The 25,792-nt window shown below is 42.5% G+C and overlaps 1 protein-coding gene across 8 annotated transcripts in view; it reads left to right on the forward strand.

Moving 5' to 3' along the window:
- RAD51B (RAD51 paralog B) overlaps positions 1-25,792 on the forward strand; it is a 736,621-nt gene that overhangs the window by 526,747 nt on the left and 184,082 nt on the right. The gene's annotated exons all lie outside the window — the stretch shown is intronic.

The following is a 25,792-nucleotide window of genomic DNA, read 5'->3' on the forward strand; positions in this document are numbered from 1 at the left end:
TGTCCCAACACAGTTGAGCAAGGACCCAAGTGGGATGACTGGTGTGGCATTGCTCCCTGATATTCAGAAACCACCTAACACCAAAAACTTGTTAGGACCTGTTCCAGGGAAGGGTCAAGGCAGCGGGCCCAATCAATCTTCTCATCAGATCACAATCAAAAGTTACTTGATAAATCAGTAAGGCTGAAAATATTCTTGGTAGTTTTAACAGGCAGAGGTAAGAACATGCTTTCTGAATTACAATGAGTTTATTATGTAAAGGCCGGAAGTGACCAAAATCATTGATTGGCTAATTATACATAACTCAAGGACCATAATGCTTCAGTCATTTTGTGGGAATCCTCATAAAGCACTTGAGTTCAGTTCCAATAGGAGAAGGAATGCATCCAGGGAACTGTAGGGCAAAGTCTGGGAATGGAGAGAGTATAGGATATTATTGGTCTAAAATGGAAAGGCTTAACGTATTATTGAGTTTTGCAAACAGATACTTGAAAAACAGACTCCCTAAGTCTTTCCCAGCTTTCAGATGGGATGAAAAACTAGAAGCCTTAACCTTTACTTGTGGTCGTCTAAAAATCTGCCCTATTTTTCTTAGGAAGGGAAGCAGTTGCCTTAACACCTTGGCCAGATTCCCAACATGTACAGGGTGGCCCGTTTAAAACAGGCCCGTGGATGCTTCAACGTGAGGAAAGGGGTTTGTTGTAAAGTGCCATGTGTATGTGGGTGTTTAATGAATATGAGCTGATTAAATTGGCCACCCTGAATTATAACCTCATACCTTCTGCAGTTCCTCTCCGGTTTTTAGCTTGAGACCATATTCTTCCTACTTTTCTGCCCAAACTTGTTAGGCAGAAATGCTATCGCTATTAAAACTGTTTGGTTTTCTACCCAAAGTTCCTTTGTTTCAATGGTGAGCAAAAGAATCTCTCCTTGGAAATAACTCTCTTACAAATTGCTGGCCCAGCTGCAACTTTCCACATCAGCCACACCCACGTCACCTCCCCTTCAAACCTTCTTGCCTCCATCTGTTTCCCTGTCTCTGGGCTAACACAATACCAGTATCTGTCTGGAGCAGATAGTGAGCTCTGCCACAAACAGAGGAGGCCTTGTCTAAAGAAGGAAAAGGCTTTGCTCTAGAAATCAGGTGACCTAGACTTCTGGCTTGCTTTTGCTAATAGCCATTTGTGTGGCTTAGGAGAGTCAGTGTCTTCCCAGACCTAAGTTCCTTCATCCATAAAAGGAAGGGGCGAGACAAGAATCAAGATTTCTCAAAATGGGGGCTGTGGCAACTTGGAATCTGCATATTCTGTAGGGTTTTATATTTTTTATGTTTTTATTTTAAATATATATATATTATTATGAAGACAATGCTTTGCAATGAAAAGAGATTTTCAATAAGTAAATCCTAAGTTTCTTAAGTTGACAATTCTGAAACTCAGACCAAGGTCTCTTAGAGGTTTCTAAATATATTTTTGGTGTCTCAAATAATTTTTCTCCTTTAAAAGGAAGCCATATATCATTCCCCTTTGAGAAACACTGGACTATTTCCATATACTCATAAACTAGATATATAAGTGGGACAAAATATTAGCTCTAACTTTCTTATCCTCATCCTACTCAACCTAATTATTTTTAGATCACCCTAATGGGCTTCTTTAGTTTTCATAACTGAAATATCCCCTGTTTTCAATCACTGTGTATTAATTCATAGAGCATGTTTCTCCCAAAAGCAGTTTCTCTTTCCCTTTAAGACTCAGATGAGTTCATTTATTGGTAATTGACCTGGTTGAGACCACCTTCTTCTGTAAAGGCTTCTGTGTTGGTTGAAGTGAAAAGATGAGCTCCTTTCATCCGTGACCTTAAGACTGAGCAATTGCACCTATAGTTTATATATGCCTTCTATTTTCAGACTATACAAAGTGCCTTCTTTCATGTAGGTTATTTCTTTTGATTTTCGATGCAATCTCATTTTGTAAGTAAACAAGTAGCAGGAGCCCCATTTTACAGATGAAGACACTAAGGCACAGACACGCGTCCTATCTTTTCTTTTTCTTTTTTATTAAAAATTTATTTATTTTTAATTGAAGAATAATTGCTTTACAGTATTGTGTTAGTTTCTACCAGACACCAACATGAATCAGCCATAGGTCTACCCATGTCCCCCCTGCCCGCCTACTTGAACATCCCTCCCACCTCCCCCTCATCCCTCCCCTCTAGGTTGTTACCAAGCACCAGTTTGAGTTCCCCGAGTCAGACAGCAAGCTCCCATTGGCTATCTATTTTACATATGGTTATGTACGCTTCCCTGTTACTCTCTCCGCAATCCTACCCTGTCCTCCCCCCGCCCCCAGCCATGTCCATAAGTGCATTAGGCCTCCTATCTTCTGACTCAGTTTACTCGTTCTTTCCAACAATAATGCTTCTTCATCCAATAATAGCAGCAGTATATACTGGGTAGTTATGATTTGCCATATTGTGCTGTTCCACTGTGGTTTTGTTCCAGGAAATTTTAAGTGAAGCTTCTCACTTAGGATAGACTAATATTACCAGGCTTGTTCAGCCTGACATAAGTCATATGACATTATTTACTAAAAGACCTAGCTGGTCTTACTCAGCCCAGTTCCTTGTACTTAGAGATTACTCAATAAATATTTATTGGAGGATGAATGCATAGATGAACAACTCTAAAAAAATCCTTCCGATAAAAACTCACACACTGGAGATAATTTTTGCCAACATTTGTTCAAGTTCTCAGTCAGTTGGATTTGCTCAAAGACTGCCAAGTGCTCGAAAGGGAGAAGAACAGGGAACTGCTGAGAAAGGTGCACTGACCAGCCAGCAGAGGAAATCCCCTTTCTGGCTTTATCTGCCTTCCTGCCTGTGATGGGTTTCCTCGGCTCAGAGTAGATATGGGAAATGGGTCACTTTGCCTGGAGCTGACTGAAATAATCAACTCCCACCATAGGGAGAGGAGAGAAATGATGGATATGTGTGAAGAGTACGTGGAAAGGCAGATCAGTGGAACTGAGTTAGAAGATGAGGAGGAAAGCAGAGCAGTTGGTGGGAAGACGGTTTCTGTGGTCAGGCTATGTCTGAGTGGAGAGGGGAGAGATGTTTGGTGTGCTCCTTCCGTGGTGTGGTTTGGCTGCTTTCCCTCTGCTTTCCAAGAGAACTATTAGTGACCAGGGACATCACGTTTCAATCAAGGCAGCTCTCTCTGGGCTGGTAAGCTAGGCTCCCAAGGGTGTGGTGAAGTTATAGCAGGCTGACCAGGGAGTCTCCTGGTCACAAAGGGATCTAGTCACCCTCTTCCGCTGTTGGCGGCTGTTGTGGTGTCTATAAACATATAGTGTTCACTCACAGACTCATAAATGCTGGTTATTGTCATATGATTGCATTGTCTATGAAAGTGGATTGCCTGGAAAAAGTGATTCCACTTCTTTTTTATATACTCATTGTTCCTGGAACCACTTCCTGAAATTCCAGGCTTCTTTTTTTCTTTTGCTGTCATTTTCTTAAATTACTTCTTTCTCGGAGCCCCAGGGTTCTGGAGATGTTCTTGTGCTAAAGTGGGCTTCTAAGTAGCTTCTGGGAACTGTGTGGAATGGGTCCGGCTCCAGCTGGTCAATGAGGAGGCTCCTTTGCCTCCCGATTATTCCTCTCTGACAGCAGTTGTCGGTCATATTGAAAAGCTAAGGATGTGAGGGGACCAGAGTGAAATTGCAGAGCGTGGTCACCCAGCCAAACTGAAACACACATGATTAACTGACCACACACATGGTCTTGGAATGACATCTCACTTGGGGAGTAAAAGCCAAGGATTGTGGTTAGTGCCCCAGCAGGCCCCAGATGGTTAGAGTTAATATACACCTGTACTTTCTGCCAGGCAGTTTTCATCAGTTTCCTCAGGATGTCAGTGTGTGTGTATAATTAAGAGTATTTAATCACATTATAATTCCCCACAGAGAGATGGGGGTGGGGGGTGGAGTAGGATCACTGGCTTTTACCGTCACAGAGAGTCATCAGTTGAAAAAGAAACTGAGAAAAGCCAAGTCTCTGAGCTATGTCTGTGCCATGCTCCTCAGAAGCTGGGCTGGCACAGCCCCTCCAGTGACACTGCAGTGAAAACTTAACCCACATGTTTTGTTGCAGTCTCAGGGTTCTCGGTGTTAGGTTAGAATACTTGAATTGCAGGAGGAAAACTATGTTTTAATTCTCCCTCCACTGAGGCTGGGAGAAGGCAATGGCACCCCACTCCAGTACTCCTGCCTGGAAAATCCCATGGACAGAGGAGCTTGGTAGGCTGCAGTCCATGGGGTCGCTAAGAGTCGGACACGACTGAGTGACTTCACTTTGACTTTTCACTTTCATGCATTGGAGGAGGAAATGGCAACCCACTCCAGTGTTCTTGCCTAGAGAATCCCAGGGACGGAGGAGCCTGGTGGGCTGCCGTCTCAGGGGTCGCACAGAGTCGGACACGACTGAAGCGACTTAGCAGCAGTAGCAGCACTGAGGCTGTGTTTGTGGAAACCCACGTGAGGCAACCTTCAGTTTGAAAGGGCAGTGACTCTAGTCTTGTGAAAATAAATAAAGCGAACACTTCAGTCATTTTAAGTTAGATCTGACCAACAGAGTCCATTTAACCAGCATCTGTTGATAGGATTCTAAATAAAAAGAGTGGAACCTAAGCCATGAAATCATTTTTATGTTTAAGTCCTTCATTTTTTCCAGCTTTTCTGTAAATTATCTTTTCTTTATCCTGTCAATCGCCAGATTTAGCTGCTGAAAGTGACTTCTTATTTTGGATGAGGAAACCAAGTCTCATTGACAGTAAGGGACTTTTAGGATCACACAGCTCGTTAGCTAGTTAGAATCTGGGCCACCAGAATTCTCACCTTTTCACTTTACCAGGTAGTCATCCCTAGGATATATATTTTTACCTGTTCCTTAGAAGAATTTTGGTAATATGAGTTTCACTTAAAGCAACACAGTTTTATTTTCTAATTCCATTAAATCGATCATGGTGAATTTCTGTTTAAATGCCATAGAGTTTCCCTGTAATTAGGTTCCAAAATCATTCCTTCATTCATACACTGAAAGAATAGCTATTGCAGATGATACTTTGTCAGTCCCACGAGAATGCAGAACTTAATACTCTTTAGATGCTACTCAGTATAGTTGATTTGCTCACCTGTATGAACGAAATGAAGATTTTGAGGTTGTATTCCCTTATCTAGCTTTAACTTGGACCAGGCATCTCACAGATTGGATCAGCATAAAAGTATCCTGGTTACTCCAAAAAACATTTTAAAGACATATCCTACTGATGGTACGTTGAGAGCTTCCTAGGATATGAAGGTGACATGGTAAAAGCTTGAAAGGACTCTTAGAGACAAGTGGGGGAAAAAATCCTCTTGTGAAATCAGCAGCACAGTGTCACATGGCTTTTTCTGGCTCAAGTGAGCCCAGCCCTATTGGTCGTTAGACTCAGATCACTATTCTTTATGATACCAGATGGCCTTGTTTATATTTCTTATATTCCTTTAGTTTCCTCTGATTCTTCTTTCTAGATAAGAAATCAGCTGGGGGGCGGAAATCAGTTAATACTTAATTTGCTCTTAAATGTCTCCCCCTTTTTTTAAATTAAACTTTTTATTTTGTATTGGAGTATAGCCCATTAACAATGTTGTGATAGTTTCGAGTGAACAGCAAAGGGATTCAGCCATACATATACATGTATCCTTTATAGATCTAAAATATCTCCCCTTTGGAAAGTAATCAATGCTCTGTCATTTGGTCCTGGTTCTCCTTCAGTATTTCATTCTCTTTGGATGCTTATGAGCTGGATTCTTATTAAGCAAGATAAAGATATATATCACAAGCTAGTTACTTAACTTTTCAGAGCATCGGCTGTAAGTTTATATTAAGTCTCCCATTCAAGCTTTTTTCAGAATTTTAGCTCTACCTTGTGTGCGAATGTACCAGTTATTCTCAAGCTGGGGTAATGTTGCCACTCCAGGGATGTTTGGCAATGTGTGAAGTCATTTTGTTTCCAACAACTGGAGGGGGATACTTCTGGAGGATGCTGCTAAACATCCTATAATGTATAAGACAGCCCCACAACCAAGGCTTACCCAGTCAACATGCCAACAGTGCTGAGGCTGAGAAGCCCCATGGTGTAGAGTGCAGGGAATGTAACTGAACTAGATGCTGATCATTTACCAGTTCCACTCCTTCAGGATATCCTCCTCTTTTTACAAGGAAGTTGTGCCTAGTTACTTCCCATGAAAGACAGCTGACCCTTAGGGTTGCAGAGTGTGTTCCACCATGAAGTTCCACTTCCAAAAAGGTTATATTTGGTTCCCTCAGAGCAGTGCTTTCTGTACCCAGTGTTCAAGATCTCTACAGGCATATTTTACTGCTTCTAATTATTAGGCATATGATGAAGGGTAGAATATAAGTATTTTCCCAGGTATCCTTTGGTCTGGAATTGACCCCGCTGGCTGACAAGCTGCAGATCCTTAGAGGTGATTGCTTTCACTATGTCCGTCCCAAGGTCCTCTTCTAAGAAGACAGAGGTGAGCAAGGAGCCCCCAGAGGGTCACTGGGTAGGCAAATTTGGGGATATAGGCTTCTTTCTCAATGTCTCTATTTAGGTGCCTGGTCTATTGAATAATTCAGTGACCACTTAAGTTTCTTCTCATGAGTCAGCTTTTCACTTTGCAAAAGCAAAACCCATTTGCATCAGTGACGTTTAAATGAACTTTTTTAAGCCTCTTATTTACCTTACTGAATGAAATAGAGGTGGAATAGCTGGTGTGGAGGACATTTACCAAAATACATAAATCAGGGATTTTTTTAAGCTTCTTTTTCTTTCTGAAGCTCTTCTATTGTTTACATACTGGAATTGTGTTACTAAAGAGATTATTATAAAAATGAACCGATTTTCAAAAGTATGAGGCAGGTTTTCCAGTAGGGCTCAATCTCAGCTGGCCTCAATGCCAGGTGAGTCTCTGAGCAGCTGACACCACATTACCACCTGGAAACAATGACCAGTGAAAAAGAAGCAGAAAAAAAAAAAAAACCCTACAAGAAGTACAGTGTGGAAAATAACTTGTAAAGTGGCTGTTTGCCTCCCAAAGTGGCAAGGTCTGGTCTAAGCATGCAAACATCAGTTATCACATGTGATAAATGCCCATGAAGGAAACTGTTCCACAGTCTATAGGTCTGACTAAAGGAAACTTATTTTGCGTTCAGAATAAAAGTTCCCTTTTCTTGTTTTCATCCCCAAGTTATAAATTATACCCTTCTGAGCATTCTCGTTTGCAACTGTGTGCCTTTTAAGCCGTTGTTATGAGGAATCATATGTCAAGTATAAAATAACAAGAATTCAATAAAATTAACTTTGCTTTTCCTTTAGAACCAAAGGTCAGTATCTCTCCAAAGCTGTCTGAAAGACATTCTCACCCTATACCCCACTTGTGGGTGACAGTTATATTTAGAAAGTCCTGTTACAGCTTTTTTTTTTTTTTTTCACACAGGATGGTTTCTCTGTGACTATGATCTTCTGAGATGAGCCAAGAGGGCCGGGTAGAGTTAGATAGCGTGAGGACAGAAGAGAAGCTAGTGGGAGCACAGTGCAAACAGAGATGGGAGAGTTAAGTTACTGCAATTGCCATCTGTCTCTGTTTTGCTAACTCATTAGCTCGGACACCACATTGTGTTAATCCCCACTTCCCCTGGCTATGAGCTTGATCCAGATCTCCAGGAGATAGTGGAACTGCTTAGCCTGACTCTCCTGTCAGCTGGCTACTGCCTTCCACAGTGGGCAGCTTGCCAGGCCTGCACCTTTCCAGAAGACTCTTTGGCCTTTTATTCACTAGCACCCTGTTCCCTGCACCTGCCCTCACCCCCACCGTGCCACAGCCCAAGGCAACTGCAATTTCAGGCTGACCATCTTGGAAGTTTGATGGCACTACATACTATCAACCAAATGGTCTTTCATCCTTTCTGAAAATGCTGAGGGGCACAAGAGCCCATTGGGCAACTAAGAACAAGTGAGCCCTTATTTGTCCCCCAGGACAGTACTGAGGAGGAGTAACCAGGAGGACAGAAATATCTCATTTCTGGTCCTAGTCCAGCATTAAGAACATCCAATGATGATACTTATGGAACTTTTTGAGACTAGTTTTTCAAGAATGTCATTGTCTCTGCTGACAGACTGGTTGGGCTATGCGAGTCATTTCTGTTCACTTATTTTGACCTCTCTGGCCCTTGGTTTTCTCACCTGTGAAAAGGTGTTTTCTGAGGGCTCAATATTTTGTGAAGTCTTTTTCAGCTCTGAAAATGAAAGTATGTTGTGCTTGTTAGTAGTAAAATTTACTAATCTTGCCAGACACTGCTCTGGGCATTTAACATATATGAACTCATTTAATGGTACCTATGATTCATCTAGTCAAGGCTATGGTTTTTCCTGTGGTCATGTATGGATGTGAGAGCTGGACTGTGAAGAAGACTGAGCGCCAAAGAATTGATGCTTTTGAACTGTGGTGTTGGAGAAGACTCTTGAGAGTCCCTTGGACTGCAAGGAGATCCAACCAGTCCATTCTGAAGGAAATCAGCCCTGGGATTTCTTTGGAAGGAATGATGCTGAAGCTGAAACTCCAGTACTTTGGCCACCTCATGTGAAGAGTTGACTCATTGGAAAAGACTCTGATGCTGGGAGGGATTGGGGGCAGGAGGAAAAGGGGACAACAGAGGATGAGATGGCTGGATGGCATCACTGACTCGATGGACGTGAGTCTGAGTGAACTCTGGGAGTTGGTGATGGACAGGGAGGCCTGGCGTGCTGCGATTCATGGGGTTGCAAAGAGTTGGACACGACTGAGCGACTGATCTGATCTGATCTGATGATTACAGATGGACTTCCCTCGTGGCTCAGTTGATAAAGAATCTGCCTGCAGTGCAGGAAACCTGGGTTCAAGCCCTGGGTTGGGAAGATCCCCTGGAGAACAGAATGGTAACCCACTCCAGAATTCTTGCCTGGAGAATTCCATGGACAGAGGAGCCTAGAAGGCTACAGTCATGGGGTCGCAAAGAGTCTGACTCAACTAAACAGCTAACATTTTCACTTACTTTTTGATTACTGATGTCCTCTGTGATTTACAGACGAGGAAACTGAGACAGTGAGAGATTAAGTAGTTTGTCCAAAGGCACACAGCTAGTAAGTAGCAGAGCCAGAGCTGAAACCCAGAGCTCAGCTCCAGAGTCTGTGCTTTTAGCCATGTAATGTGATTACTTATTGTGGCCCCTTAATCTGCCTATTTCCTCAGCATTGTTTCCAGAATTTGTAGGTTCTTCAGATGTGCTCTTATTAACGTTTAGGGCTGTATATTTGGAAAGTTTTTGTTGCCCCTTGTTTTTTACAAATTTAAACTTTGAGATAAAAGCAGGGACTTGCGTAAGGCCACACGTAAGTTCTTGTTCTTCTCGGAAGCCAGAAGCCCCTGCTTTCTGGCTGGGGCCTCCATCTGCTAAGTGTCTCTCCTACACATCACGAGCAGAAAATTCAAATATTAGAGGTTAAGTATTCTTTGACCTGCTTAACCCTTTCAACCAGGGCAAATCAGGAACAACTCCACAGACAATTGGGTTAAGTTCCCAATTCAAATGATGAATGATCTACACAGGATATAAAGCCTGTACAAGCCTATGACATAGACAAATGTAGCAATAACATACCGTTCCCCACTTCTCTCCTTGGCACTCAATAGCTCACACCTCTTGGGATGGCAGGAGTTACAGAGAATTCTGCAGACTTCCTCCCACGTTCAGTCCCTGCAGGGCTCATCAGGGAATTTTAACAGCAGGAGGTGATGGAGAGCTTGCTCTTTTTGGTCCTTCCTGACTCTCTGCCCTGATACTGCCTAGAACTCTTTGGCCTTTACCGTCTCCTCCAGTCTCCCTGGATCGCATGTGCCTTTAGCATTAGAGGGTTTGAAAGCCAATCCAGAAACCTTCATTATAGAATTCTCTCTCTCCTCACCCCAGGAGGGTTTCCCATCAAGCAACGGGAGGGTGATTGTTTTAGCCTCTTATTTAGTTGTGCCTTTCCACCTTCCTGGCAGTAGTTGCCTGCCGAAATGTCCTGGGACCTGGGACCACATATGCATTTAGGATGCCCAAAGACTGGTTTGTGACATGGGAAAATTAAAATCCAGATAAAACTCTACATTGATATCACCTCTCCTGTTCAGGTCTGGACCTATAGCAGAATGAAATTAACCTCAGTGAAGTTAAGCTCTCGACCCATTCCCCTCAAATTCCAGTTCCATGTTTAACCAAAGACACACAGAAATAAATGTGTGTTGGCAGAAAGACAAACCCTGAGATGAAGTAGGAGGGATGTTGGCTGATAGAAAGGCTGTTTTTTCATTTCTTTTACATTGCAGCAGTCTCAGATGGATGGTATCCAGGTAACTTGTAGTGCCTGCACCTTATTAAACTCCTGTTTGATTCAGAATTTACAGTTAAAATGCACCTGGAATACTTCAAGCTAGAACAAGACTTTGGTTCATTTGTTCTCAAAAGTGGTATACAAATTGATGGTGCAACCTACAGCAAGTAATAGAAAAAAACTTTCAGAATTAAATTTTTGTTAATGCTTTTATTTCTTGATTTATAAATTCAACAATGCTGATTTAGTGTCAACTCTTTGACAGATGTTGTGCCTCTAAAGCAGGATGCACATATGGGTGTGTTTTCCCTATATTTATCTTTATAAGTTAGGACTCTTTTTATTCCAAGTGTCAGAAACCATCCTTGAAGTAGCTTAAGCAGAAAGTGGAAATTCTCAAAGGATACTGGTGTATCTATAGGAACTAAAAACTGGAACATAGCTGATTTCAGGAACAGATGGAGCTGGTATTAAATACCATCAAGTCAGTGTGAGTTTTTTCCTCTTTCTCTCTGGCAGTTTTACACACACACACACACATACCCTGTTCATCTTTGTAAAAGAACTTCCACCAAATGGATATGCCCCTAGACCTGCATTGTTGATACAATAGTCACTAGACACATGTGGCTATTAAGCATTTGAAATGTACTATATGTGTGAAATATACACTGGATCACAAAGACTTAGTATTAGGGAAAATAATGTAAAATATCTTAATTTTCATATTGATTTCATGTTGATCTGATAATGTTGTAGACATACTAAATAAGATATATTATCCACGTTTATTTTAACTTTTTCTTTTTTTCATGTGGCTATTACAAAATTTTAAATTATATTTGTGGGCTATATTGTATTTTTATTGGACAGTGCTTTTCTAAATGGCTTTACCAAAAAACTACAGCAACACAAACCTCCCCACTCCTGACTTGGCTTCCTTGAGGCACACTGAAGGGACAGAGACACAAATCACTAAATATATGTCATCTTACTACATCTTTTTCCTTTTTGTTTACCATTCATGGTAACTTCTACTTGAGCTGTAACAGTTTCCTCTTTTTGAAAGTGGATTTATACACTCCCTCACTTCAAAAATATTTATTGAGCCTCTATTCTGTGCCAGGACTTGCATTAGGCGCTGGGGATATGAGGTCCTGGCCTTCACAGAGCCTCTCTTCTAGCAAATATAGTCACTTTCGCTTGTTTTTATGAATGCACGCTCAGTGCGGGAAGTGCACCTCCCAGTGTGGCCGCATCTGGTCCAGGCTGATTCATCAAGCCTTATAGTGAGGCTGAGTCAAATGAAAACCTGGATTTCCAGAGTCACCATCAACAGATCAGGACCCTTCTGTGACGCAGATTTGAATTTCTCTTCCTGCTTTTGTGGAGCCTGGTTCCAGGCCCCCTTCCTCAGAGATGGAGCTACGGGGATACTACCGTCTTCTCCTTGGGATCACCATCATCCAAAGGAGACAGTTGTATACCTAAAGTTCAGTTTGAAGTATCTCTCCCCACCCAAAAAGAATTGCCGTTTCTCTCGACTTCTTGACTCTGTGTGTGTGTGTGTGTGTGTGTGTAAGGAAGCCTCTGGATGTGGGTTTGGTTTAGCTTGGTTTGGTTTTCATTTCAGTAACTTTAAAAGTGCATCATAATACAAACAAAAAAGTGTATGCATCATAAGTGGACAACTCTGTGAACTTTTGCAGCAAACACACATGTGTAACCACATCAAAGTAAGAAAAAGGGACATTAACATATCCTGGAAGCTCCCCATTTCTATCACTACCCCAAACGCCTCCACCAAAGGTAACCACCATCCAGATTTCTACAAACATAGATTAGTTTTGCCTGTATTTAAACTTCATATAAACAGGATCATGTAATAAATTTTCTTTGGTAATGTTGCCTTTTGCTCAACATTATGTTTATAAAATTTATCCATGTTGCTATAGGTACCAATAGAAAATATAACCAAAAAAGAAAATAAAAATCACAAAGGCATTCCATGAGATAATGTAAAATATCAGTGTTTATAATTTTATCCACTTTTCTATGCATATAATACTTATGTACATTTTTTTTTTCAAAAATTAGACCATTGTGCACATACTACTTCATGATTTGCTTTTTTGTTTAATATATCAGATCTACCAAAGTATTCTAAACCTTGGTCTGTCTTGAGGTTGCATTCTGAATTGACCTGAAAGGTAATATAGAAAAATGAAAACTTACCTTTTAAAAATCAGGAACACACATTATTATCTGTATTAGTCATTTTGATAGATCTGATCAGGCCTCCAAAAGACTTCTAAATAAAGATAGTAAGCAAATGGACCAGTGAGTCACCAGGGAAATCAGATACTCAGGATTGAATTGGACCTCTTGTTTCTCAATGAATCTTCTAAATTTCTCTCTACTCTTTTAAATCCAGGTTTTCTGATAACCCATTCGGAATCCAGGTAATCCTGTGAGTGACTTATTGGAGTCTCTGGTTTAGTCCTTACACTCTTATCCTAGGTAAATCGATAAAATGTCCTCTATTTCTCAAATGGAGAATCTCATTGCCACATCTGTTTGAGATCATAAGAAATAATACTTACATAACATGTTTAATATCTTTGAATGAAAAGTTCCTTGGAGTTGCTGACCATTTAAAATTTCCTCAACTAACATTGTGGAAACCCATTGTCATGGAGATAGTTGATGAGCTGGGTCATAAACTAGACAGCAAATCTTGGGTATTGGAAACATCTGAGCCCTGAAGCTCTAGTCATTTATTTCAAAAGCTACCCATTGATTTCCTAGATGTTAGCATAGAGAACTTACCCTGTTGTAGTTTTTATTTCCATGATGAATCTCCCCATTTGGGTCTTCATCCTTTCCCATTTGGAATGTATCCACTGGCATATGCCAGCAGGTTCTCCTGAGTGAGGTCACCTGGAACAATGGTATTCTGACTTTAACTTTCTTCTGTAGGAGTGAAGAAAAGTGGCCAGGAAAGCTTGAATTCCTGACCTGAGACTCCTCAGACACTGTAAGGCACCCCTAGGGACCAGCACTGGATAAAACTACAAAGATAGAAAATATAGTATGGCTGGGGAAAATGCTGGAGCCAATCTACGCAGAGATACAGTAGTTTTAGGGCATATTAGAGATGGAGAAGGTATTAGAGGCCCTCTAATCCTACTCCTTCATTTTTCAAGTCGAGAAACTGAATCCAAGGAAGTCACAGCATGAGTTCATCACAGAATAAAGTTGGAAGCTCACTTTATTGTTCTGTTACCTACCCAGATGTCTGTACTGTTCAGGAGATAGAGGGAAAGACATGTCAGAGGAGTGGTTAGGGTGAGCTCTAGGCTACATTATACTAGTACTATCCTTAGTAGGATCCAAAGCCATACACTTCTCTGGGCCATTCAAGGATAAACTGAGAATATTAATCCATTCTTCCCCTTTCCTCACCTTGGGATTATAATGGGGAGAGATATTTGGCTTTTTACCTGCTTGGCACTGGAAACTTGACCTTCTTCTGGAGAATTCAAACGTTCAGTTCAGGAGATATTCAGAAAATGCCTTCTTCCAGAATCAGGTGATGAAGATCAATTGCTATTAAATTTATAAAGCTTTCCTTCTCTCCCTCTCTCGTCCCTCTTTCCCTCCCTCCCTTCCTCCTCCCCTCCCTTCCAGTATTCTTTTCTAAATTTAATTCTGATGACCTCTTAACTCCTGCTTTTCAAGTTCAATTACATTTCTGTTGTCACAGATATATCTGTGCTTGAGGCTTTAGTATGCAGACATATTGAACTTCCCTTCTGTAATTCTTCCGGGGTCAGTTTGCTTTATGGTCTAGGTCCAGGAAATTAGAATATTTCCAATTCATCAGGGACCATCTTGGCCTTGAGCAGAAGTGGCGTCTGAATCATTACCTAAGAGGGCTTTGTAGATTGTCACAGTTGGCAGCCTCCAGGCTTGAGCTAATCCTGGAAATTCTTTAACTTCCCAGAAAGAAGGTTCCACAAGGTCAGGCTGAGGTCCTCAGAGACAGCAGATGGAATAAAGCTTGCGGCTAGTCACTTTTGCAGCTGGATATGAAGATAAATAAAATTATACCCATTTTTTTTTTTTTTTTTGCATCATCAAGTCTTTGACTTTCATTTGTTCTTTACTCTTTTTTCCCTGTATGTGGAGGGGGGGAAAAAAAAAGAATGTGCTGCAATCAGTGAAATAAAAGCAAGCAAACTTGTTGACTCAGTTCCCATGGTGAATGCAAGGAAGGCCAGGCCAATAGAAACAACTGAGATATTACAAAAATGTGTTTCTTTCTGGCGGCTACACAGTCAGTCCTTTATATCCAGTCATTGTAATCAGCCCATCACCCAAGACTCTTTCCAAGGTCATTATTCTGGTTGCGGGGGCTGCTTCTCCTGCAAACAAATGTTGATTTTACTAAAAGTCCTGTCTCTCCAACCCTCTTTGTGACAAAGAGTATCAGAGCATCATTCTTGAAAAGAAAGTATAAAAGATCAGAGAGATAAAATACTTCGGGTTTTCTAAATGCTTAGACATATCTGGCTCAAGCAACACAAATTATAAACTATGAAGCCACCTGTAAAATCCTGTTTTAATTAACTTGAAGGCACACTAATGTTATTTCATTAAAATGAAATTCTCTTTAAATGGAAAACCACCACTGCAGGGTACATTGAGGGCATTGTTCACATGGCTTTTAGGGTTGGCAAGTGAACCCTGTATTTAGAAAAACTAAAGCAAATGCTATTTCCTTGGAGCCTTCTTAAACTTTGAACGACTTGTCATAGTTTTCTTGGAATGTAAGGAGTATCCCTCGGTAAGCCCTGGGCAAACTCGAAATGTTGTTTGCCAATTCTTTTTTTTGATAATCCTTCCAGGCTTCTTCCTGTTCCCTGCCTCCCTCCATCTCTTTAGTCCTTAGCCTTGATGTTCCAGGACTACCTCTCGCATCTCCCACCTGGAAGACTGATTTGATGCCACTGTCGTTTGGAAGGATATTGGATGACACAGAGGCTCTATGAGGAGACAAGGGTGCTATTTCAGACTTACGAGCAAAATGAAGCTCAGATTGTCACAAGGGGCCGGTGAAACATAGAGGCCCTCTTTTGAAATTCTCACTCCACTCATGATCTATGGAGCTGGAAAGAAAAGTAAAAGTGCTAATTGCTCAGTTGTGTCCGACTCTTTGCGATCCCCTGGACTGTAGCCCACCAGGCTCCTCTGTCCATGAAATTCTCCAGGCAGGAATACTGGCGTGGGTTGCCATTTCCTTCTCCAGGGGATCTTCCTGATATGGGGATCAAACCCGGGTCTCCTGCATTGCAGGAGGATTCTTTACTGTCTGAGCCACCAGGGAAGCCCAGTGAGCTGGAAGATACCTTAAAGATCCTCTCGGAAACCCCTCAATTTCCCGTAGAGAACGTTGAAAATCAGAGGTGAAATGACTTATCCAAACCAGTTAGGACCACCCCCGTGGGGCTTCTCCAGTCGACTCTTGTCCTACTTCCTCCAGCAGTTCTGTGGACCTGTTGATTACAACACTGCCCACGGCCAGAAAATCCTGCCCCATCAGCAAAACAGCTTTCCAGGCTGACATAGGACATGTCCCGTTAGAAGACGGCTGAGTTTTAGTTCCAGTTCTGCCCCTGCTTTGTTGGCTCAAATGAGTCACTTCTTCCTTTGTCTATTTCCCCTATTGGTAAGGAGAAGATAATGAACCTTTCCACCTATCAGGCTCACTTGAGTGTTGTAAAGAATAATGAGGTGATATTTGTAAAGTGCTTTGAGCGGCTGGGAAAGAGGAGGGGGTGGGCTCAGTAGAAAGCATTATTAGCTGCAAGCACTTATCAATTGAGCTGTTTAACAATAGCAGAGAGTAAGAATACCCAGAAATGAATTCCAGGGACTCACCCTGCTTTGAATTTAGGAGGAGGATTAGTGGGGACCTAATAGGTATTCCACTTCTCCAGTTTCTTTAGAGTACCGTCAAACTAGGAAAGGTAATTACATTCTTCTATGGCGGCTTCAGCCTGGAGTTTCAATTGGGATGTCAAAGCGTACTTGTCTTCTATTCTCCTCCTGAGGCTGTGTTCTGTTGTAATTGTTAAAGCCTTGGGCATCTTCTATCCCCAGGGGTAAATTCACTTAGGAGCTATACAAAGTCATTTCTGTGTAGTGGCTGGGCTGCTGTTTATAAGGTTGATTAGTGGAGCTTTCTAAATCTAAAGCGCCTGGGGAGCAATTTGGATGAAGCTGGGAAATAAAAAGGCAAAGTCTTCATCATGGTTGATCTTTTTTTATTACACTGCTCCATGGGAATTTTCTCAGTAACTCAGTATATGCACAGTGCAGTATGGCTGGATAGCCATTGCCACATCCTCTTTCCTGGGGAAACGGAGACCTAGCCCAGGTTAAGATGACTGTGCCAGGTCACTAAATATATTTAGAGCCACCTTTTAACTTCTCTTACTCCCACTGAGGGCTTTCTGGTGGTTCAGTGTAAAGAGTCCATCTGCCAATGCAGGAGACATGGGTTCGATCCCTGGGTCGGGAAGATCCCCTTGGAGGAAGAAATGGCAGCCCACTCCAGGATTCTTGCTTGGGAAATCTTACAGACAGAGGAGCCTGGTGGGCTACAGTCCATGGAGTTGCAAAGAGTCGGACACTGTGACTAAACAACAACTCCCACTGGAGGTTAGATGAGAGGTATTTGTGGGGGTCTTAGATGTGTAGGAATGTTTCCAAATAATGATTCTGGTCTGTTTCCCCAAACTCATGCCCCACTGTCTCAAGATCCTTAGGCTTGAGTTCAGTTCTCTCTCATTTTCTGAGTCAGGGCAGAAGAGAGAGGCAAATCAAAACCAGAGAAATGTTTTGAGCTTGTGCAGGTCTCTGTGGGCCAACAGGACAGTGAGCCAAGAAGAATGTGGCTCCCTCCTCATTGGGTAGGAGCAGGGCTGAATTCTTTCATCATCCTCTAGAGGCTGTAGGGAGACTTCAAGGGGTCATTTGGAATAGAAATTTTCTTGATCAGAGTTATATTAAGGAAAGTATACTGAAGGATGCATCTTTGTGCCCTGAAGTTTATGGGCATTTTTGCAGTCGCTGCTTCCGCAAACCCTTAGCTCCTTAAACCAATTATCCAGGCCTCCATATGCAGGGGTTAACACTCCCAGGAGACCAGAGGTGCATATTACCAGCATCGCTCCATGGTGACTTGTGAGTCTCCAATAACATCCACCAGCAGTGAGCCCATCCTGGTGCCTGTCACACACCCACCCACCCCACACACCCACCCACACACACACACACACACCCTGGGTGCCAAAGGTCCCTCCTCTCCTCCTGTCATCCCACTGTGTCCAGCAAAGCCCCACTCAGAATTTGGTACCTCTTTGGGGGCAGACTCAGATCTCTGGGCTCCTTCCTGAGTCTGCCCCCCAACTCCTGCTGGATTTCCTCAGCAAATCTTCTCTGCCCTGAGACTCCTTGAAATCATATGGGATTTACTTGGCAGGATTCTCTGAACTCTTTCAAAGACCTAGATTTCTTGTTTACTGTAGTTTCAATCCTCTAAAAGCATTTGGAATATTTTCTTCATTTCCCTCTCCCAAGGTATCTATTTGGTCCCAGGCAGGCCTCCCCCAGTGCCTTTGGGGGTGGGGGAGGATGCTGAGACACTGGGCCCCAGCCACTGTCCTTTCCTTCACCTCTGCCAGGGCAAAGACCAGTGCTGGGCTGACCTTTCCTGGCCAGGCCAAAAGAGAAGGCTGTGGAAACCCGCACGCCCCCACGGCTGTCCTGCCCTCTGCGGCCACAGCTGCTTGCCCTCCCCGCCCCCTCCGCCTGCTCTTTTTCTCAGTGATCCTCCACGCCGCTGGTGCCCCAGCGAGCCGCTGGGAACAGAGGTCTGTTTCCCGCCCCTGCACTGGCCTCGGCTCCCCACACTAGAACATTCAGGCATCAATGGGAAACAGCAAGATCTGTCAGCATCGCCCCTTTCTTCGGGGCTTTGAGGGCCACATTCTCCACGGCCATCTGTTCCCTTTCACCTCTCTGGACAATGTTGCTTTTTAAAGCCAGGGATTCTTCCTCCTTTATCTCCTCCTATCCCGCCTCCCCTTCTTCTGCGTTCCCACCCTTCCCTGCCCCCCACCCCATCATCATCTCTCTCTTTGCCCAACCCTCTGAAATGAGCTTCTCTGAAGAGAAAACTTGCCCTTCTTCCACACAAAGCTGTTTTACAACCCCTATGGGTTTTGGAGTTTTTATTAAAAAAAATTTTTTTTTTTGAAGTGAGAGTTAGCTGCTTTTAAACTTTGTGATTGTCTCGGATAGGGGGGAGCTATTCTTTTGATAGGGATGGGAATCGAAAAACCTTTCAGTCATGCAGAAAGAGAACACAGAATAATAATAAGTGTTAGGTTCCTGCTGGCAGGCACTTGCCTCTTTCAAGAAGGAACTTGATGATCAGTTTAGAGAAATGTTTATACCCTCGAGGTGTTTCCACCATTTATTTTATTATTATTTTTGTTGTTTCTGTTGTGCTGTTTGTATTTGTTTTCTTTTTTATTTTAAGTCCACGTGTCTTGTGCTGTTTTTAATTTAGAGGCAGGGCTGCTGCGAAGCGGGTGCTGTGTTCCCTATGGCCCTGGAGAGCTGTGTCCACTTACAAAGATGCTTGGTCTGACAGGAGGCCAGTGTTGTCTAGGAGAAGCACTAGGTTCTGAGGTTCCAGGACGTAAGAAGGAGTGTTTGTCCAAGTACTGACCTATGACTAAGCGTGTCACCTTAGGTATGTCACTTTCCTTAAGAGCGATGGTGATAAAATCTTAAAATGCTGATAAAAATCTTCGACTCTAAAAAAAATGCTTAATACGTGACTCTTGTATTTGTACTGTGACGCTGTTTCATAAACAAGATGTGTCTATGGTAATATCATGAAAACTTTATGGGCCATCCTTGACTATGGATGTTAGAATAATCCACTGCTGGGATCAGACTCAGCTGCTGCCATGGGAAGTCAGCTAGAACAGGGACTCCCAGCCTGGACTGCCTTTCAGAATCATGGGCAAGGCTGGAGCAGGCCCTGGGGCTGGACTGTGAGGGTTTGAATCCTCCCCACCACTTACTAGCTGTACAGATGTGAGCACAGTTTCATCCTCTGTAAAATGAGGGCGGTAATAGTATCCAGCTTCATACTGTTGAGATGATTAAGAGAATTTTATCATGTAAAGCGCCTGGAATCACATCTGGCATGTAGTAGGTACGTGTAAATGATAACTGTGGTTGCTGTCTCGGCATGCATCTCACAACTATAGTAATATCTGCAGTGCAGTACAGACGAGAAAATGGGCTGGTTGCCTCCTGTGGGTCTCTTCTGACTCTCCCACACTTGCCTTCTGCTGCTTTATTTTTTATTGTGCAGTTAACATTGAGAAAAGCACTAATGCAATTATCAATGGGATTGTAATGATGATTAACATAGCAGTTCCACTTGGCAATGTCATAAAACACAGCAACATCCTAAGATATACACAAAAGACATATGATAATGTTCTTCTGGCAAAGAAGGTGAACCAGATGTGGAGATTATAGTCACAGAAGGAAAGCCAGTCATGATTTTGGCAACTCAGGTTATTTGACATATTTTCAGTTGAAAAGCTACAGAATCTGGAGATTTATTTTTCTTCGGTATCAGTTTCAAGAAACCTATCATATGACTAAGAGTTTCCCAACAACAGGGAGAGAACGCTAATCAAATATGCTTTTCTAGTCAGGTACAGATGACTCTGAATAAGACATTAAATATTATAGTTTAACGTGGAAAAGAAAATGAGTAGAATATTTAGAAAATGGGGTAAGGCAGCCCAATGAATTTTCTCTTCCAGAGGGGGAAATGAGTGGTCATTGTTGTGGTACCTTCTAAATGGCTGAAGTGACTAGTTAGACACCTGGGATCAAGTCCTTACTCTGCCACTTGCTAAGCAACCTCGGGTAATCACTGAGTCTCCCTGTTGATCAGCTTCCTTCTCTAGAAAATTGGCATCATCATGACATCTCCCTCATAGAGATAATGTAGGTAAGGTATTGAGCCTCCTGCTCAGAAAGTACTAGTCATCCCCAAAAATGTTACCTGGTAGTCAGTCCTTTACCATAATGCCTTATATCAGCTGACCTCTGAGATGGGAGACAAATTACACCAACCCAGTCGTCTTGGTCATTTTGCTGAAACTGGCCATTTTCAGTAAACCCATAGTTCCAGCCCATAGATAAACAGTGGCCTTCAAGGAAGAAGGAAATTGCCTTGCTTAAGAACTCATGGTTTGAAGATGTGGACTGACAGCCTGCTGCCACCAAAACCAGTTCCCCCGATTGAAATAGCCCTGTTAGCGTCAGCACATTCGGTTCATCAGTTCCCTTTCCCTTCACGAGCCTGCTGCCCGAAAAGCTGTGCTGCGCCAGGGACTGGGACACTCTCTTGGAGGAACCCTTGAGGAAGTTAAAGCAAGGTCGTCTCCATTGCCTAAGAGCCCCTACATCCTAGCGGTCTGCACGTGGTTCCGACCCTACAGCTTGTGATCTGGGGGCCACTGTGAGTTCCTGTCACAAATGGGATTTTCCCTTCCTCGGCGGCTACAGTTTATTTTGAGCCTTGTGTTGGTATGACAGGCATGGGGACAGCCCTTGTGTACGTGTGCGTGTGTGCACGTCGCAAAGTAGGAGATGTGCAGTTGCTTCTATCCTAGCCTTGACTCAGGAAGCCCAGCTCCAAATGTCAGGGAGACACAGGCTGAACTGAAGGAACGCAGCAGCCAAGCTGGGTTCACCAGTGTGGGAAGGAAACCTGAAGAACCTTTGGGGTTCTTGTGTAAAACTCAGGGTGCGGTGGGTTCTGAGATTGCCTCACCAAGGATTCAACAGTCTACTCCCCCACCGCCCGCCCCCTTCTTAGAGCCTTCAGGGGCAACAAACATATGTGACGCCAGCATTCCATTCCCTCCCACGCATGAAAATATCCTGATTTCTGTCATGATCACTCTACTTCCCAAAGGGGTGTTTAAGGTGGGGCCGGAGGAAAGCATAACAATAAATCTTCGCACTCTGGGCAAGGTGATAATTAGAAGCATTCCCCACGATGATATGCTCTCAGATGCCCAAAGGGAAGCAACTGGGACAGCAGGAAGTCACAGAATACCTGGGCTTGGGCCCCAGCTCTGCCTCTGACTAGATGGGTTTCAGGAGTCGGGTCACTTCTTTGTTCTGTGAAATGGGAATAATGATTGCACCAATGTAGCCGCTTTGAAGGAAGCAGTATGTATTAATGCACTTTAACTTGGATTCACTGGATGCTCCTACGTTCCCTGGAGTTTTCCAAGCACCTCAGGGCGTCTGTCTCCAATCCTGTTTCATTCTCTTTATTTTCTGTTTCTGTTCTCACGGAAGAAACAAAGCGGGGAGCTTGAACTCTGAAAGCTGAGCTGTGTTTGGCCTCTGGAAGAAATGGTGGTCAGGGAGCCTGACTGAGGACCTTACTCAGGGTCTCTGCCTGCGTGGGGACCTGGGCCCCTTTACTTGCCCCGTCCTGTTTCATGCCCCAGACAGTCAGCTGCCCCTCCTTCACTTTCTGAATTAGGGTCTTGGGTGATTATTCTGACAAGCAATTTAACCAGATGAATTATAGAATTTCTAAAGAGCATTTACTTCTCTTCTCTACCCTCCTTGGAAAACAAACCAAAGGGCATTCACCAGAATGTTGCCTTCCATGATGAAAAGCTGCATCATGGGGTATTTAAGTAGAGATTTTCATAACATTTGCTTCATGGACTGTCCATGGGTCTGAGAAACCTACAGTTAAAAACCAAAACAACAAATGCCTAATATGTAATTTCGTTTTCAAACGAATGATCTGGGAGAGCATTTTGAAAATGCAGACCTCTGGGCGATGACCGCTCAGAGATCCTGACTCACTAGGTTTGGTATGGGGTCAAGGATTCTGCATTTTTTAGAGTGGTTTGCCTGGTTTAGGTGATTCTGCTGCATAAACACACATATGAAACAATGCCTTTAGTTATTTCTCCAGAGATCTAGTCCTGTATCCTGATTTCATATCTACCCAGGTCTTCTCATAGGGTAGGCCAGCCTATATTTTCACGCTGTTTTTTTTGGTAGAAAAATAATTCAAACCTATAAAAAAGTTCTAAGGAAAGTATAATGAACTCCTACATATCCTTCCCCTAGATTGTAAACATTTTACACTATTCATTTGATTTCTTTCATATTACTATTGTCTATTTTTTTATAATATTAATTTATTATTGTTATCTTTGCTAAACCATTTTAGAGTAACTTTTAGACATCATGACCCTTCATCTCCAAATACTTCAGCACTTTCCTTTTAAGAACAAGAACTTCTTTGACATAACCACAATACAGTGATCTCACCCAGGAAATTAGTGCTGATATAATACCATTATCTAATATACCAGCCATATTCAAACTTTGCCAGGTGTCCTAATAATGTCATTCACAGCAATTTTTTTTCTGATCCAAGAGCCAGTTCAGGATAACACATTGTATTCAGTTGAAATGTCCTTCTACATTGATGATCTTTTTTAAGCCACTGCTGTTTTCATAGAAATATTTTTCAAAAACATATTTCCTGATAAACAACAACATTTTCCCTCCTTCTCTCATTACTTGCAAAGAGCCAGTGATCCAGTGTCAGCCTGAAGCAAAAGCAGACTTACCTGGGCCAAATTCTGCATCAGCTGAGGCCTCGGGAAAAGACTCTGTCTCCTGGTCCTGGGTTTGCCCTGTAAGCTGATTTCCCAAAGACAAACCCTGTGACTGTTAGTGTATCCCTTTGATCTTTAATCAAATGGGCTGTCACCTGGCTTACTCACTGTCCAGACTAATTCCTGGGCTATGAAAAGCTACTAAATATTATTTTGCCATGGTTTTTAATAAACCTTAACTGTAACCCACCAGGCTTCTCTATCTTATGGAATTCTCTAGGCAATAATACTAGAATGGGTAGCCATTCCCTTCTCCAGAGAATCCTCCTGACCCAGGGATTGAACCTGGTTCTCCTGCATTGCAGGCAGATTCTTTACTGACTGATCCACCAGAGAATTCTCAATATTCTTGCCTGGAGAATCCCATGGACAGAGGAACTTGATGGGCTATATAGTCCATAGCGTTGCAAATAGTCGGACACTACCGAAGCAACTTAGCACACATGCGTAGTTTTTAAATCTGCCCAGGAAAAGTGACCAATAAGTGATATGCCACTTTAAAAACAAACAAAATAAGTAAAAAAGTAAATAAAAAATAAAATCCTTTTTTAAAGAATATATAAATTCCAAGCAATGTTGAAAAGGGAAAAAAAAAAAGATATGTGACTTTTTACCCTTCCCAACTTTCTCCAAAGGCAATGCACATATCTGAGGGTGATCTTTTTCCAGAAGCCAGGGCTATTTTTGTTGTTTAGTTACTAAATGGTGTCCGACTCTTGCTACACCATGGACTGTAGCCCACCAGTCTCCTCTGTCCATGGGATTTCCCAGGCAAGAGTACTAGGGTGGCTTGTCATTTCCTTCTCCAGGGAATCTTCCTGACCCAGGGACTGAACTGCGTCTCCTGCACTGGCAAGCAGATTCTTTACCACTGAGCCACTATAAACAATCAGTAATCAGGATAAGTTGGCTGTATTCCTTCTGCTTCAGCAAGAAAAGAGAGTCATCTGAAAATGAATGGTCAAAAAATGAGATGATGACCAGATATAATACCTAAGATTTACTGCAATCTGGCTCTGATATCCTCAGATTCTACAGAGTAGAAAAGCAGAACTCATACCAAGATGGCTGATGGGCACAGTTTGAGGAATTCACAGCAAACAGATGGGACACATTTTTGCAGAAGAAAGCCCATTTCACATAAGTCATCTTCCTGCCTTATATTGAATGACACCTAAATTAAGAGGGGAAAAAAAGCCTTTAATTTCCTTAAATGATTGAGTTTGGGGATTTTTTCCCTTTGTTTTATTTTGCTGGCATTTACTTAAGGATAGCATGTGTTTTCTCTAGTGAGTGAATTTATTTTTATTAAAGAGTTTTTCAAAGGGTCAGGAGATGTAGCTAGAGGCCACCATTCAGAATCTTTTTTTCCCCTTAAATAGAGGCTAGCAGGAGGAAAACTGTGTCATTGGAGAAAACGTTCAGGTTCATGGGCTCCTGAGCAAGATGGAAGCTGAGCTAGATGGGGCAGATTGCTCCTTTCTATTCAGACATCCTAGTTCTGTCCTTCTCAGGCCTGTGTTTTCCTAGCTGTCTTTGAGGACCTTTCCGATTGTCACTGCAAACATAAAAGCCCTATGCAGTATCCCCTATAGAACTTCTGGTCGGTAAATGAGATGGGTTCTGGAAGGACCAGTATTTCATAGGGTGAGAATCCTCATCCCAATTCTGGACATTTCCTACAAGACATCTCTGTAGGGTGAACCATGCATCTTGGTTGGCCCCTGAATGGTCCTGATTTCTCTCTTTCATCCCAATATATTTATTGAGATGCCCCCATTTCATTTTCTAAAGCATTCTGGTGGGATTATAGCCTACATGAACCACTCTGAGACTATGGGAAACTTAAAGTATTTCCTCCCCACACAAAAACCAGTGGACTTGTTTGAGTGGTGTGTGCTGCTGCATAACCACTCTTTATCCTAGTGATTAGCTTAACTCTGCGTCTCCCTTCTGCTGTGGAGGATTGCCCCATCTCTAACCCTTGCATTCCAAAGGTTCTGATCATCCCACCTTATCTTGTCTTCTTCACATTTCTTACCTTCCTCAGGAATGAGCTTTACAGAAACTTGGACAAGACTGGGTGTGTTGTGCAAGAAAAGACTCTGGACTGCATTTACCTTTTTCACCTCTCACCAAGAGACATTGAGAATGAAATCCTCTGTTTTCTCAAAATGCAGCAACCTTATTCTTTACTCAGGCCGAAGGTCTTCCTCAGTGGGCAGATGCTGTTGAGGCAGTTATTGTGTGGTTTTATGCCTCAGATCCTTTATTTGTAAATTTGAAAGAAGACTAATAACTTTAAAGTATTTTGAGAATCTCGAGGCTCAGAAGATTATAAATAACAAGAGATTTTTTTTTTCCTCGTCTAAAATGGCAGCACAGATACTGTGGTTACTTACTTAATAGATAGCGTGTGGTCCCCAGGCCATATGCAGCTGATGGGTTTTTTCCAGTGTGCTATTTATAGAGCTAGATCAGAAATATCACTTCCGTTGGAACTTGA

This window comes from Bos taurus, chromosome 10 (assembly GCF_002263795.3).
Source record: "Bos taurus isolate L1 Dominette 01449 registration number 42190680 breed Hereford chromosome 10, ARS-UCD2.0, whole genome shotgun sequence".
Classification (NCBI taxonomy): Eukaryota; Metazoa; Chordata; class Mammalia; order Artiodactyla; family Bovidae; genus Bos; species Bos taurus.